General features: G+C 41.1%; 1 protein-coding gene across 1 annotated transcript in view; it reads left to right on the top strand.

The window, feature by feature from the left end:
* The first annotated feature begins 3,617 nt into the window (after positions 1-3,617).
* Positions 3,618-16,119, top strand: part of CNGA3 (cyclic nucleotide gated channel subunit alpha 3) — a 59,946-nt gene continuing 47,444 nt past the window's right edge. The window contains exon 1 of the mRNA XM_042981226.1: positions 3,618-3,659. The gene's annotated coding sequence lies outside the window, so the exon portion shown is untranslated. The remainder of the gene's footprint in view (positions 3,660-16,119) is intronic.

Here is a 16,119-nt window from a genome sequence, read left to right as displayed (position 1 = left end):
ATACATAAAACAGATACTACCTCATGACCAAGTCAGATTCATCCCAAGAATGAAAGATTGTTTTAATAATCAAAACTCTGTTGATGTAATTCAATTTGTTGCAACATAAAGGATTATCTCACTAGGTACAGAAAAAATGATATGACACAACTCAAGATCCATTCATGATACAAACTTTCAGGAAAAATGGGAAAAGAGAAAAAAAGTCCTCAAACCATTAAAGGGTATTGTTATGTAAATGAGTCCAAAATGGCCCTCAGGTGGATTATCTCTTTACTGCTAGCTGAGACCCATTAATGCAAGATCCTGATGGCACCAAATTCAAATTTAAGTTTATTTATTTTTTAGAGAGAACGCAAGCAGGGGAGGAGCAGAGAGAGATGGAAAGAGAATCTCAAGCGGGCTCCATGCTCTGTGCCAAGGCCAACACAGGATTGATCACAGGGTGGTGAGATGATGACCTGAGCTGAAATCAAGAGTCAGTTGCCCAACCAACTAAGCCACCCAGACATCCACAATTATTTTTAAATAGTCCAAACAAGCATTTTTTAAGCTATTGACTGCTTTGCATACCCCACAAAACCTCACTCAAAGCTCTTACCTATTGAGCCTTGTAGTTATTAGACTCCAAGCAACTGCTGCTCTTTGGAGCTCTCTCACCCAGAGATTGCCTGCCTTGATGCTGAGTGACATCACCTAGGCACATAAGCCCCCTCTCCAGTCTTCCTCTCTCAAAGCCTCTGAGAGGTTTCATGTGAGGGATACTCTCATTCAATCCTGTCCACGTGTCATCCAATAAAGTTTGTTGTGTGTAAATGCTTCTTCTGATGACATCTTTTTCCTTGATCAGTCCCTAAATCCCTCAAATTCTCTACCAAAAAAAAAAAAATCTACAGCACTATGAATGCTTTTCCCTATGATTGGGAACAAGGCAGGGATACCCACTTCCACCACTTCTATTAAACATTGTACTGTAGTTCCTAGTCAATGCAATTGGCAAGAAAAAGAAAAGCCGTTAAGGTCAGAAAATTAGTCTTAAAAAATCTTTATCTGCATAAGTCATAATTATTTACACAGAAAATTCTAAAGAATATTCATCACTACTATTAGAACTTGTATGTGAGTTTAGCAAAGTCACAGAATGCAAGCTTGATATACAAGACTCCATCGTATTTCTATATACTGGCAACAGACAATTGAAAATGAAAAATTTTAAATGACATTTAAAATAGTGTCAAAAACCACAAAGCACTTGGTAACAAATTTAACCAAAGAAATTACAACTTCTACATTGTAAACTACAAAACACTCCTTAGAGAAATTAAAGACGACCAAAAATAAGTAGATATGCCATGTTCATAGATTGGAAAAAATCAAAATTATTAAGACGTCAGTTCTCAAATCTGTCTATAGAGTCAATGTAATTCCACACATAATTCCAGCAGACTTTTTGATAGTTGAAACTAAGAATCTGATTCTAAAATGTATGTGGAGGGGCACCTGGGTGGCTCAATCGGTTAAGCATCCAACTCTTGATTTAGCACATATCTGCTAAATTCTGGGCCTGCTGCTTTCATCTGGGCTTCCAGGGACATTAGGCTCACTGTCTTCCTAAAGGGGCTACACAGGGTCATTCACTGTCCCAGGAATATTCTGCGGCTTCAGGGCCAACCTCAGACACTTGCTCACATCATATTTCCAACCCCCAGCCTCCAAAGAAAGACTTGTATCTAACTGGGAGTTCTTTTTCCTTTACTTTCCCAAGGGCTAGGATTTGGAGGACTGTGGTCAGGGACTTTTAGATCTGGGACTTCTATGGGAGGTTAACTGAATAAGGCTTTTCCTCCTGCTTCTTTTCCACATCTTCTCTCTTTGTTAATATATTTAACCTACACTTCATGCCCAGCAGAGAAATATCTCATTTGCTGTTTTGCTGTGATTGAGATCAAGGGAAAAACATCAAGGTCCACCAACAGCTCAATTCTCAAAGCATGTCTTGCATCTTTGCTCCCTAGGCAGTGATCTAGTCTACTTTTTCGATGAATTACCTGTTTTCATGTTTGAGTTATTCTAGACATCTGTAGAGAGCCATCTGGGGTTTCTTCTTAGTCTCCATCAAAGCTTGGGCATTCAGGCAAGGTGGTATCATTTAATCAGGACTCTGCACCAGGCAGGTCTTCTATGAACCCTGCAAGAGTGTTACTGCAAAATCTTTGCTTAAAGCAAAGGCTGGGATGCCTCATGCTCCTTGAGGTGGCCTTTTTCACTTTCAAGTAACTCTGCCTTTATTTGGAATTACACCCAATCTGCTGGAGAGTGTCACAAGGTTTTAAATCTCTCCCTGGGAGTTTTTGGAGGTACAACCTAGCAATCTTGTCCACATTATCAGAAAGCTTCATTTGTGCTTCTCTGCTTCCAGAGTAAATTTGAATATATATGATTGCCTCTTGCCAGGAATCCAAAATTATATTCCTTATATGTGAGTCTTCCCAATACTCCATCCTTTTTTGTCAAAGAAACAGTCCAAGGTAGGAGTTATACCATACAGTGGAGGTTTGCAACTTTATATGATTATAAATTGCCCCGTTGAAGATGCAGAACCCCTGGCCCCACTCCCAGAGATTCAGATTTACTCTCTGGGCCTGGGGCGGAGCCTGGCATTCTGTATTTTTAACAGGTTCCTGAGTTGGATCTCAGCAAATCGTACCTGAGGACCCAGCACCTAAGCAGGTGATCTGAGAGGAAATGCTCCTCCCCACTATGCTACTCCCCTCCCTCTCAGGTCTGAGCCCTGAGCACCCTCCCATCAAGGCAAAGGATCTCCAAGACCCAGAGCTGGTTTACATCTTGATGTCAGGTTTGTGGTCCCTACAGAAGGTCCTCTAGGCACCTGGAGTGAAGACTATGCCTGCCTCACAGGGCTGTCATGGGCATAAAATGGATAGAGGGCTTGGAACAGAGTCTAGCACATAGTAAGAACTCAATAAATGTTATCTGTTCTATAATCATTCTCATTACCTTTGCTACTACCATCACTCACACTCACACTGAGAAAATGGCAGGGGGCCTCCTAAATGCCTCCACCCTCATGCCTTGTGAGGAAGAGAACACCACTCAGAGAAGTCCAGAGCCACGTGGGACAAATGATAATCATGAGCTTGGCATCAGTACCAAACTCCTTTTACCAATTTCACTCACAGGCACCAGGAGAGTTTCCCAGGATCTTAGCCCCTGAAGGAGCAGCCCATGCACCCCTCTCAGCAGTGAACCATCCTGCCACTGAGAAGTTGGCATCTCACCACCCCTCTCCATAACTGCTTTCTTCCTATATGCCTCTGAAATCCCCAGATCCCCTTCTGTACATCCTAGATATGTGTGGTGGTCTCATTCTGATCTAGCTCCTTCTTCCCAGGCCCCAAGTAGCCAGTGGAAGCCCTCACCAAGCCCCCCCATCAGAGTCAAAGTGCTGTGACTCTCCCCTCAAGATATTGATGACTATGTTGAAGTTGGTGCCCTTCCTGGTGTTCCTCAAGCAGTCCTTCAGAAGCTCATCAACCTTTGTTCCAAGGAGTGAATGACTGTGTCTTGAGACTCCACTAGCCCATTCACAAAGAGTAGGAAGTCTTTCTCAATGTGATAAGATGAGCCAAGCACATAAGGTAGGTGCTAAATACATATTTGTAGAATGGTTGGACCTTGGTTTAGGCAACCTTCCTCCTGGGCTTCAAAATTCCCTGATGGGTGTGTATATTTCAGAGAAATTATTCAATCTAGGCTATAGCAGTGGCAGCATAGATGAGCTGGTGCCTCCTCCGGCAGTCCCTCTGGGATGTGGGATTGTAGGGAGGATCTTCACATTACCTAGAGCCTGCAGGAAGGCCCTACCCTGTCCTTTACAATTTGGCATCTGGTAAAGAGGCATGTAGTATGGTCCTTTTACAGAACCTGTAGTCAGGAGCTTTTTGATCCCTACTTGATAATAGTTTGCATTGTATATCCAATATCCTCTGGCCAATATAACAAGTATGGGCAGGCCAGATGCTACAATCAGGAATAAAATAGGAGATCCCAATCTTGGGGGATTTGGCCAGGAAACACTCTTTGCCAGTACTCCCACCACTAGGTATGATTATCTAAACCAAAAGGGAAGATGTCTACCTCTCATAAAGGATTACTGTTTGGGGGCAACCAAGGAGAGAAGGCATCATCCATACTGGGGAGATGCCCATTTATTGATTCCTCAGTAGTTGACTCATCTGAAAGCTGGCTATTCAGGAAAAGATCAAAGGGACCACACCTTCTCCCAGCCTGTTAGCCTTCTCTGTGACTCTGCAGATGGGTTTGGATGGACTGAGAGCTTTATTCACATATCAACAACCATTTTTGTGGCCTAAGAGTTCACACCCTGGTGTGCGGCTGGATGTGTCTGGTGGGAAAACTCTGAGTCCTGAAAGGTTCCTGGTGTGCAGAAACCAGAGACACAGTTTAAATGCGTGCTTAAGAGTCCACCTCTGGTGCCAGGCTAACCCTGCAGTGGTGGGTGCCACTCCTTGCCTCAGTTTCCCCCTTTTTTGTTGTGGAAATTCAATGAATTAATTTACAAATGCTTTGCATAGTGTGTAACACAGAGTAAGCACTGTGAACACAGTATTGCCACCACCTGAGTTCATGTTTTCTCAGCATCTGTCTCTAACAAGCAGGTTTCATCCTAGTAGGATTGTTGAAAAGTATCTTCTGTGAAAAGAGAAAACCTTAGTTCTTCAAAAACCACAAAGTTGTCAGTGTGTTTGATAGTTCTGCAAATTCTGTATTGAAGCCTCTTTTTAATAGGCTAGAGGCACAAGCAAACCTATTGGCCTCCCCATCTCCTGTCATAACCCTGAAGGAACTCAGGGGACATGTGGGACAGATCTGGCTAGAAAGATAGTCATGACCTGATCACAAAAGGTGGTCACTAGCTGAGCAACACAGACTTGCCATTTAACCTTGAGGGGGGTTGTCTTTTCTGTACAGGAGGCGGGTTTGAGGAATGGGATCAGGTGCTTGGGAGGAGATCTACTGCATTCAGTGATCTCTAAGGTATCCCTCCTATGACTCCTCTCCCCCTTCTTCCATAATCCAAACTAGCCTTAACAGTAACCATGGGGCCCACACAACACAGATTGTGAGCTCACAAGGGACAGGGAAGAATGGTAGCTGTACCCTCATCTCCAAAGGGGAGGCGGAAGCCAGGGTAGGGAGTGGGTGAAACAGAGAAGAGAAATGAAGAGGAGAGAGAGAAATAAAGAAAGGATAAAGATTGAGAGGGAAAAAAACAAAAGAAGGAAGGAAGGAGGGAGAGGCAGAAGAAAAAAAAGATAAATTCCTCTATCCACTTGTTAAGAAATCACAATTCAATAGAGAAGAGAAATTCACAAGCAGCACTTCACAAAGAGTCAAATGGAAATGTAAAATACTCTTGTCTCCTCTAAAATACATTATTCATTGCTCTGTGTCACTGCAGATGTGTGTACTGTGTCCACTCACAGATAAGCAGGATACATTTGCATGATTTAAATGTCAACCATATCCTGTGAATAATAAACTGCGTGAAGTCAGTCCAGAGGGTCTGAATCACTTTCCCTGGAAACTTACTTCATCAGCTAAGCTTCCGCTCAAGAATTTGAAATTCTGGGGGCCTAAAACTTCTTGTTGTGCTGTTTCATTGCTCCAAGAGGAATCAGGGTCAAAACAAACCATATTCTCTCCATCAGCAGCTTTCAAACACCCTCATACACAGGACCACTTCATCATCATATCAAATAACTTAGTGTCTGGCCCCCTGGGAATTTTAATGTCCAGGATTGAAAGAGGTAACATAATAACTGCAGGATGAGAAACAAGTAAGGTGGTTATCAATATGTAGGGGAAAATGATGACCTTCTTCCAGAATGGCACTAATTGAAAGTTGAGCATTATTTATTTTTCAAGGCATCTTGACATATATTGTCCCAATTATCCATTATCTCTATGATGGAGAAGAAATTCCTCCTTTCATTTTGACCTACCTATAGTGTACATAAAGTAAGTTTCATGTATATAGTATATCATTGGCTCATGTTATTCTATACACTCTGACAATCTGTTTTAATTGGTTTATTGAGACCATTTACATTTAAGGTATTTTTTACATGCTTGGGCTTAAGTCTTCCATTTTATTATTTGTTTTCTGGTTTGTTTTCACTGTTTCTCGTTTCTCTATTTCTCTTTTCTGTAGAAGAATTCTGTGAAGAATTTTTAATGATTCTATGTTGATTTATTTATAGTTTGTTTTTTTTTTTAAAGAGAGTGAGTGTTCATGAGAGAGAGCAGGGAAGGAGCAGAGAGAGAGAGAGAAAGAGAATCTTAAGCAGGCTCCTCGCTGGGCATGGAGCCTGATGCAGGGCTCATCTCACAACTGTGAGGTTATGACTTAAGCTGAAGTCAAGAGTCAGACACTTACCAACTGAAGTACCCAGTTTTTTAACTATTTATAGTTTTTTAGGTATATCACTTTGTATAGTTTTCTTAGTGGTAGCCGTAGGTGTTAACAGTGCATTTATGAAACATCATAGTCTACTGGTATTAATGTACCATTTTGATAGAAATGTAGAAAACTTACTGTCATTTGGGTATCTTTACCCTTCCCTCTCTTTAAATATAATTGTTTTAAGTGTTTCTTCTTTATACATTGTGCACTACATCAGATGGTGTAATAATTTTTGCTTTAACCATCAGTTTTACCCATTCTGATATTACTTTTTTCTGAAGTTCCAAACTTTCTTCTGTTATTTCCTTTTCTAGCCATTCTTTAAGGGTAGATTTTCTAGCACAAATTCTCTTAGTTTTTCTTCATCTGAGAATGTTTTTATTTCCTCTTTCATTTCTGAAGGATATTGTTACCAGATATAGATTTCAAAGTTGACAGGTCTTTTCTTTGAAAAACATTTGAAGACTTGTGCCCTTTCCTCCTGGCCACCATGGTTTCAGAGAGAAATCTTTTTTCATATGAATTGTTCCTCATCTACAGATCTTGTGCAAAGCTTATCATTTGTCTCACAATAATATCCTTTATAGAAAAAAAAAGAATTGCTAGAGTCAGGATCCAAACCAAGATCATGTTGCACTTAACTGTCATTAATCTTTAGACTTCTTTAATTTAGAACAGTCCCTCAGTCTGCTTGTCTATCTCTCTATGTATTGTCTTTCATGACTGACGATTTTGAAGAGTACACACTTTATTTTGAAGACTGTCTTCATTTTCTTAATGGTATCTTTGGGTGAGGAGAAATTTTTATTTTGATGGAATATAATTTATTGGAGTTTCTTTATGGTTAGGGCCTTTTTTTGTCCTAAGAAAATTTTGCCTACCCCCAAATCATGAAAATATTCCACTTTTTTGTTCCTATGCATTATGGTGGTAGCTTTATATTTAGGTCTGTGTATGGTTTTTCTCAAATTAAATTTCCTATGTGGACTGAGATAGGAGTTGAGATTTGTTTCCATTCATACAAATTCCAGTTGTTTCATCACCATTTCCTATAAATGAATTTTATTTCTCCACTGAATTGCCTTGGCACCTTTAGTAAAAATCAATTGACTGTATGTACATGGAATTTCTACTTTGTCCCACAAGGCTGTTCCTTATGCCAATACCACACTGTTTTAATTGTGCTAGCTTTATCCTAAATCTTGAGATCAGGTAGTATAAATCCTCAAGCTTTGTTCTTCTTTTTCAAGATTATTATGTATAGTCTAGATTCTTTGCATTTCCATAAAATTTTAGACTCCAGTTTCTTCAGAATAAAGCCTATTGGGATTTTGATTGGGATTTCGTGAAATTTTAAATCAATTTTGGGGAAAAATCTTAAAACTACCGAGATTTCATAAGAGTATACCATAACATAGTATATCTTTACATTTACTTAGGTCTTTAGTTTTTTAGCAATGTCTTACAAGTCTTGCACATAGTGTTAGATTTATTCTTAAATAATTATGTCTATGACACTGTTGTAAATGGTATTTCTAAAATTTCATGTTCTGTTTTTTGTTGCTAGAATATATAGAAGTACAGTTGAGTTTTGCATCCTGCAATCTTATTAAATTTACTTATTCTATTATTTTTTATAAATTAGATAGGGTTTTCTATGATTATGCTGTCTTTGGATAATGACAGTTATCTTTTTCTCATCTTTATGCCATTTATTTCATTTCTTTTTTTTTCCTGTGCTGTAGTGGCTGGGACTTGCACTACAATGTTTAATACAAGTGCTAAAACTGAACATCCTTGCCTTGTTCTTGATCTCAGTCTTCAAATTAAGCATATTATTAACAGTAAGCTTTTCTAAAATGACTTCTATAAATCTGAGGAAGTTCCCTTCTACTTCTGATTTGCTAAGAACCTTCCTTTTCCTTCTTTCTTTCTTTCTTTCTTTCTTTCTTTCTTTCTTTCCTTCCTTCCTTCCTTCCTTCCTTCCTTCCTTCCTTCCTTCCACATGAGTGAGTGTTGAATTTTGTGACATTGACCATATGTCCTGAAAGTCTAAAATACTTACTATCCAGCCCCTTAAGAAAAAGTCTCTGATCCCTTCTCTAGATAAAAATATAAAAGATACCCTGGTTCATTATATGTATATCAGTGTGGATCTAATCAAGAGACAGAAACCACACAATAATTCAAACAGGAAACGATTAAAATAAAGATTATTAAACATAAGATGTAGGAGAGTTTACATGGCACTACAGGACTGAAGGAGAGTAACCAAGGAAGGACAAACTTGGAACGGGGATCCCCCTCCCCAAGACTGGCATTTAAACCTTGTTGGAGCTGGTATAATTGCAGCTCAATGTATGTCAGAGAAATTCACAGGTTTGCACAGACCTGAGGTGGCCTGCAGTTCCTGAGCCAGAAGGAAGCAATCCCCAGAATGCAGGTAGGGCAAGCCACAGCTAGTGGCTGGCCACACAGGAGTGCAGAAAAGGTGGGGGCATCAGTGTGAGTATGAGGCTGGAGCTGTGGTGCTTGTATCAAAATGGTTGTGGCACCATAGGGTCACAAGAGACAAACCTGGGGGGTGTGAGGCTAGGGAAGCAGAGAGAGTTGGAATACCATTACAGGCAGGAGGGCTGCATATTGGGTGTCCATGCTGAGACAGGTGCAGGAAGGTGACCACCAGGTCCAGCTGGGGCTGGGACATCATCAAGGAACTGTATATTCTAGGCATGTGGCTGAAGCAGAGCACCACTGGACATTCTCACATGTCCACATCAATGGTGCAGCCACCAGAAACAACTACATAGTCTGCTCCTGCTTCAGTGTTTCTCCAGCATCCTCTACTGAGAAAGCTTACCATCGTGCTCACTGTAAAAGAAAAAATGCTTAAAATAATTCAATGCTGAGAAGTGATGAATTGATAACTGATATAGCATTGTTAAAGAATGGAGTATCCTAGGCAATCAAGTATTGGACCCACCGATATTCTATTAGAGATTTCTGGAATGAAAGTGAGAAGTAGGTACCTTTTTTATCAGATGAGGAAACTGAGTCCCACATTAAATTAATTGTCTACACCAATTGTATTAAAGAGTTAATATTAAAATAAAAATATATGAAACTATCAAAAAAGAGTAGAAATCATATATGTGAGGGAATTATGCATTCTAGGCTTTCAATGAATTAAATGAATCTCAGTGGGAAATGTTTGCAAGTCTCTACAATAAATATTATCATAACTCAAAAAGGCAAGCAGACTGGGGGAAATATTTTCATCAAATAAGCTAGGAGAAAGTCTCTGTCAGTATTGCACAAAAAGCTCATGAAAATTGAAAGGAAAAACATCAACTTTAATATAAATGGGCCAAGGACATGAATAGATGATTCACAAAGAGGAGACACAAGTAGCAAACAGACATAAGAAAATGTTCAACTTTACTATCTCTTATTGAGATGCAAATTAAAACTATAATGGGGTGCAGCTTATGAACAAAATTTGAAAAATAAAATAGAATGCTGGTAAAAAAAAACTGGTGGAACTGGTAAATGATTGATAGCAATAGAAATTGCTAAAACTTTTCTTGAATTCAGATGCTTATATCCCTAGGGTATATTCTGGGAATATAACCTGAGGAAATAGTTACAAAAAATAGGAAAAAATGTTTCTTGGCAGTTGCTTAAAGGATTGGAAATGGGAAATAATTTAAATGTACATAAAAATGTCAATAACTATATAAATCATTCTATTGTGTAATTCATTTGGTCATGATCATGGCTAGTGATAAATAATTTGGACATTGACCTAAAGTCACTGGAAACTAACACAGTAAGATAGGCTATTTCTCAAGATATAACACCTGAATAAAAACTAGAATAACAAAATTGTATTTACATGTTAGTATAACCATGAAAGAGAATAATGTGTATGTGAAGAAAAACTAGAATATAACATAAAATGTAAAATTAATTTATTGAACTGATTTTAAAGTTCTATTATGAATATAATTTTGCAATGCAACCCTTCTTTAAAATGTGGCAACCAAAATGAAAATAATCCAGGTATGCTGAAAAGAAAATAGATGATCAAGACTCATTTTTGGGGTGCCTGGGTGGCTCAACTGGTTAAGCATTTGACTCTCGGTTTCAGCTCAGGTCATGATCTCACAGTTTGTGGGATCAAGCCCCCCATGGGACTCTGTGCTGGCAGCATGAAGCCTGCTCGGGATTCTCTCTCTCTCTCCCTCTCTCTCTGCCCCTCCCCCACTCAGGCTGTCTCTGTCTCTCTCGAAATAAATAAGTAAACTTAAAAATTTTTTAAAGACTCACCTCTTTTATACATTATATACTTCTATTAAGTCAGCATTGTCTGTCATTAGCTTTTTGCCAGTTTTTGTGGAGACGTGTCATTCTCAGGCTTCACATCATGGTGAATGAGGTCTGCCAAGCAATGTCTCTTCTCTCTGTGTGTGGATGGCTGATAATTTTGGACCCTGCTGCAGAACCTTATATTTGTTCCTGTTATATTTTTTTCTCAGTCTGTATATTCAGCCCATCATTAAAAGCCCTCAAGATTTTTTTATATACTGATTTGCACTCCATATTTGCCATATTTCCTGAATGCATGTTAGCTATACATCCTATCCACATTAAAATATACAGAAGATTCCATACATTTACCCAAAGCCTTGATGAAAATGTTGACCTGAGCAGTACTCAGCCCAGGGCACGTCCCATCTACTAATGAGCAGCTTTGATGACATTCAGATTACAATTCGCTAAAATAGCCTTGTGTCCAGTACACATTTGCCAGCTGTAACAATTAGAAAAGGTGATTGTCCTTCTTTTGTAGATGGAAAATGAAGGTTGTAGGCTTAGAGGTAAGCTCAGGTGATTTTACTGAGCCCGGACCAGGCTTAGCTGTGGTAGGGACCAAGTTTGCCCTCAGTATTCAGCATCTGTCACCCAGACCTTTGCCCCTGCCCATCCTACCTGCCCCTGCTGTGGTATCTGTGCCATCATACCCTTATTGGTCTCCAGGGTCATCAAATGCTTCCCTCAGTCACATGCTTCTGGAGTTATTTGCATTTTAAAGCTTCACCTGCCTGGCTTGGTGGGTGGAGCATGTGACTCTTGATCTTGAGGTTGTAAGTTCAAGCCCCATGTTGGGCATAGACATCATTTAGAAAACAACAACAACAAAGTAAAAGGGATAAAAATTTGAAACTAAAAGGATGAAGTTCTGATGGTGGAATTCCAGGCACTGATGGTCAGATAGATTTGGATGGTCAAAATGTGTAGCTTCAGCCTCTTCTGGACCGCCTTTGAGGCTCCAGAGCCTTACCTGACTCTCCCAGAGAGAGAGGGAGATAACAGACTCCACTACCTACAAGGCTGGCCTGAAGGGGCATCTTCAGGGGATGAGGTAGATTAGATCTCTGAAGACCACTCTCCTCCATAGCTCTTAATCATATTTGGACAGAATTTACAACTCTTCAAATCTCATTAATTTAACTTTATTTTCCTTCTATTTTGTCAACTGCCAGGTAGGTGAGGGAAACATACTATCATTTTTGTTGCCTGAGAAGCAGAAAAGGGAGCCTTAAAAACTGAAAACCACTGCCTCTGCCACAGCAGGGTCTTTTCCCCCTGATGACTTTGCACTGACTGAGAAAATGCCTGGGGAAATTTATGCATCATTGCTTCTCATGTGAAGCTCACCTGCCTCTGAATAAATATTTTATTTCCCAAAAGCCATTCCTGCAAATTGCCCTATCATTTGCCAAGGATCTAAACCATCTGCCAGAGTAAGCCCACACTCTCCTCCTTACTGATAACTGGGCTTATCTGTTTGCATTTCTACTTATCATCTGCTAGTCTGGCTTATCTCCTTATCAGATTGTGTGTTCTTTAACACACTGGACACCGTATTTAATGTGCCTTTCAAGTCTAATCTATAAATATCAGATCCCCAGCACTTCTGAAATTTGGACTGGGTAGATTTTACACAAAGTAGGAAAAATTTAATTCCTCCCCCCAATTTTTAAAATCAAAATGTATAATATGCACCCAGAATAAATAGCAAATTGTATATTTACACAGTAAAACTGAAATAACTATAGCTGAAATAACTATATAACTATAATCACTGAATCCTAAGATTGGGGGGAAAAGCAAATCCCAGACTATGTAGACCATAATCACATATTTTCTAAAATTTAAAAACAATTAGGGGCACCTGGGTGGCTCAGTCAGTTAAGCCCAACTGTTGATTTTAGCTCAGGTCATGATCTCATACTTCGTGAGAGCCTGATTGGGATTCTCTCTCTCTCCCTGGCCTCCCTGCTAATGCTTCCTCTCCCTCTCAAAATAAATAAAAAAACATTTAAAAATTTAAATTTAAAAACAATTAAAACTATATCTTACTGGGGAGTTCCCTAAGCCACACCTGTTCATGCTCATGCTTGAACTCAATCCCTCTGGGCATGGCTAGTATTTACCCTTTTATTTCTCAGGCAGTGAAATCACAGGCAGGTAGAACTAGTCTCACCAGGTTCCCTGGGTCCAGTCTTCCTCAGCTACTGATGCCTGGGTATCACCTTTTCCCACACAGAACCCTCCTCATTTCCTTAAGAAATATTGACTGAGGCTAAAGCAACCTAGGATTGACCTAATCCTCCCCCACTCAGATATCATCCACCCAGTTAGAATGAGGAAGTGGTGCCTTCTCCATAGCTCTCTTCTCACTGATGTCTCCCTATTCTGACACAGGCTTTGGGTATCTGAGGATCCCTCTCCTGGGTCTCTTGGTGCCATGGACCTCTTAGGACACCCCACTCACTCATCTGGGATTGCTTGGTGCTAATTGTATCCTGCATATTGACAAAGGACTTCTGTACCTTCCATGCTGTGCCATACATATTTGGTTGCACTTCAGATGAAACCTGAGCAATAGGACAGACCCCTAGAGGCTACCCCTGAGTCTTCAGCCGAATCTGGATCCTCCTTCCTGACAGCCCAGGATCCTGCTACTGGATGCCTTGTGCAGGCTAATTCACAGATATATCCCCTCTAGGCTCTTTCTGCTCATTTTCAGTCTCAGTTTATCTGTTTGTACCTTACAGGTATGGAAAATTCTTCAGTGATATCTATTGCCACACATATCATTTCCCAAGGGCCAATTATGTGCCCAATCCTGCAATGGATGCTCTACCTCATTTGGTCAGATTCAGTGCACTTCTCCACTTCATGGTTAATTTTATAAGGTCTTATTTCCCTCCTAAGATCTTAGGAATGGTCTGCATTTCAAAAACAAAGTCCAGAGGGATTTTTCACTTTCAGGATTGTGCATTAAAATTGTCTCATGGTAACAACCACCTTCCCCAATATCCGTATGTAAGATTCTTTTGAAGCTCTGAAATGTTTCTGGACAACAAATGATAACCATCTGCTTCCAATCTTCCCATCCTTTCCTATGGGAAACAGCTTTAACTTGTAGTGTAAATTACTGGGACTAGAGAAAATAAAGTATTTCCTGACAATGAGGGCTGTAAAAAAAATTGCATGAGGTAACTGATGTATGTTGGAGATTCTCTGGATTAAGGACACCAAAGGTCTTGATGAGGCATCATCTCATGAATTACGTCTTCTCTTATGTTAAATCCACTTCATATTTCTTCCAGAAGCCCAAATGACAAAATAAGAACTCTCCTCTCCAACTTCTGTGGCTTCAACTTTGTTTTGTTGATTCACCATTTCCATTTATTTGCTTTCTCGCTACCAGAATCCCTTAAATCTGAACAATTAAGCCTGACTTTTCTTTGGGGAAATTTTTTCTGGGTTTTGCTTCCCTTCTTTAAGGAGTGTGTGTGCGTGTGTGTGTGTGTGTGTGATTCTAATTCTTTATTTCTCCAGTGAATAATATACACTTGATCTCTCCAAGTGTTGCATGAACTCGAGAACTTAAGCTTTCTAAAGACAATCTGTTCCATGAATACATAATTATTTTAATGTTTATTTATATTTGAGAGAGAGAGAGAGAGAGAGAGACAGAGTGTGAGTGGGGGAGGGGCAGAGAGAGACAGAGACTGAATCCAAAGCAGGCTCCAGGCTCTGAGCTGTCAGCACAGAGCCCCAGGCAGGGCTTTAACCCACGAGCCATGAAATCATGACCTGAGCCAAAGTCTGACACTTAACCAACAAAGCCACCCAGGTTCCCCTTCATGAGTAGATAATTTAATAGATATGTTCAGGAAATATCATAAGTTACAAATCCTCAAAGAAGCCTCTCCTTTTCAGGCTGCTGTGGGATCTGCTCCTGCAGTTTCTTCCCATAAGGGTGTCAGCCATGGGGACCTGGAACCCAAGAGGCTTCCAGACCTTGTCCCAGACAGGAAAGCTGGATTCCTCCTGGGACCTGCTCCTGCAATTCAGGACCAGAGAGTGAAGGGGAGGTGCATTTAGGTTTTCATCCTTGATGAAGAGGTGTGTCCTTAGATATATGCTTTCTGTGGGGAAAGTGAGTCCGGAGAAATGTGGAGGCTTTGTTGTTATTTTCTGCAAAAAGAGCTTAAATTCTTTTGGCTGGATTGGCGAGTTTTAATTTTTAGTTCAGGGAAGCTGGTGGTGTCTGCTGTGGTAGAAGGAAATAAATCTCTGCAAGGAGATATCCCTAAGAGAGATTCGTTTCTAAAACCCTTCCTAAGATTGCAAACAAGTTTAAGGGGATATATATTCCCACCTTTAAACTTCAGACTCCCAGATCTCCGCTGTGTCCTCATCCAGTGTGGATTACATTACTGGTAAAACATCTCAGGAAAGAGTCCAAGGTGGCGGGAGGCTCGCGGTTAGAAGAGTCCAGAGTTGACAGGCAGACTTTCCAGTTTTCTTGCTCCTGGCTCGCCCCCTCTTCCCTTGGAGGGTATGCTGATACGAATGAGCGGCTTCTGCCTCTTCCGGGACCGCCTTTGAGACTCCAGAGCCTCACCTGACTTTCTCAGTGAGAGACAGGGAGGCAACAGACTCCTTCCGCCGTTCGCAGAGGAGGGTCCTGGGGCCGAAGCGTGGGGGAGGGAGCGAGGCCAGAGCTGTTACCCAGAACCCAGAGGGAGCGAGCAGCAGAGACTCTCTGCCAGACAGAGGCGCATCGCGGAGAACTCAAACTTTGTCGGGTAAGGATTTTAGGGTCTCTTGAGCTGGGAGTTTTTAGGGCGCTGGGAGGTCTGCTGGGTCGCTGATTCCATCCAGCCCGGAGATGGATTAAAGAAGTCCGCGCAGGGCAGAGGGGTGGCTGAGCCCAAGTGCAGGCGCGGCGCTGTCCGCAGCCCCCGGTGCTGAAACGGGCCGCTTCTGGGCGCGCGAGAAAGGGGCCTGCCCCGGCATCTGTTCCCAACCCCGGCACGCACACACTCCTCCAGCCGAGATCACAGGACAAAGCTCTCCGCTGTGCCCAAGTCCATCACACTCCTTACACTCACATCCGGCGGCCGCGCTGGGCCGATTCGGGCTGAGCCGTCGGGGCAGGAGGCAGAAGGAGCTGGACTGTCTCCCGCTAGAGACAGGAAGGGAGTCTGGCCACGATACTACCCTGGAGACACCTCCCTAAGACACCC

Source organism: Panthera tigris, chromosome A3 (assembly GCF_018350195.1).
Source record: "Panthera tigris isolate Pti1 chromosome A3, P.tigris_Pti1_mat1.1, whole genome shotgun sequence".
Lineage (NCBI taxonomy): Eukaryota > Metazoa > Chordata > Mammalia > Carnivora > Felidae > Panthera > Panthera tigris.
Note: the sequence above shows the minus strand (reverse complement) of the source record. Positions and strands in the feature narration are given on the sequence as shown.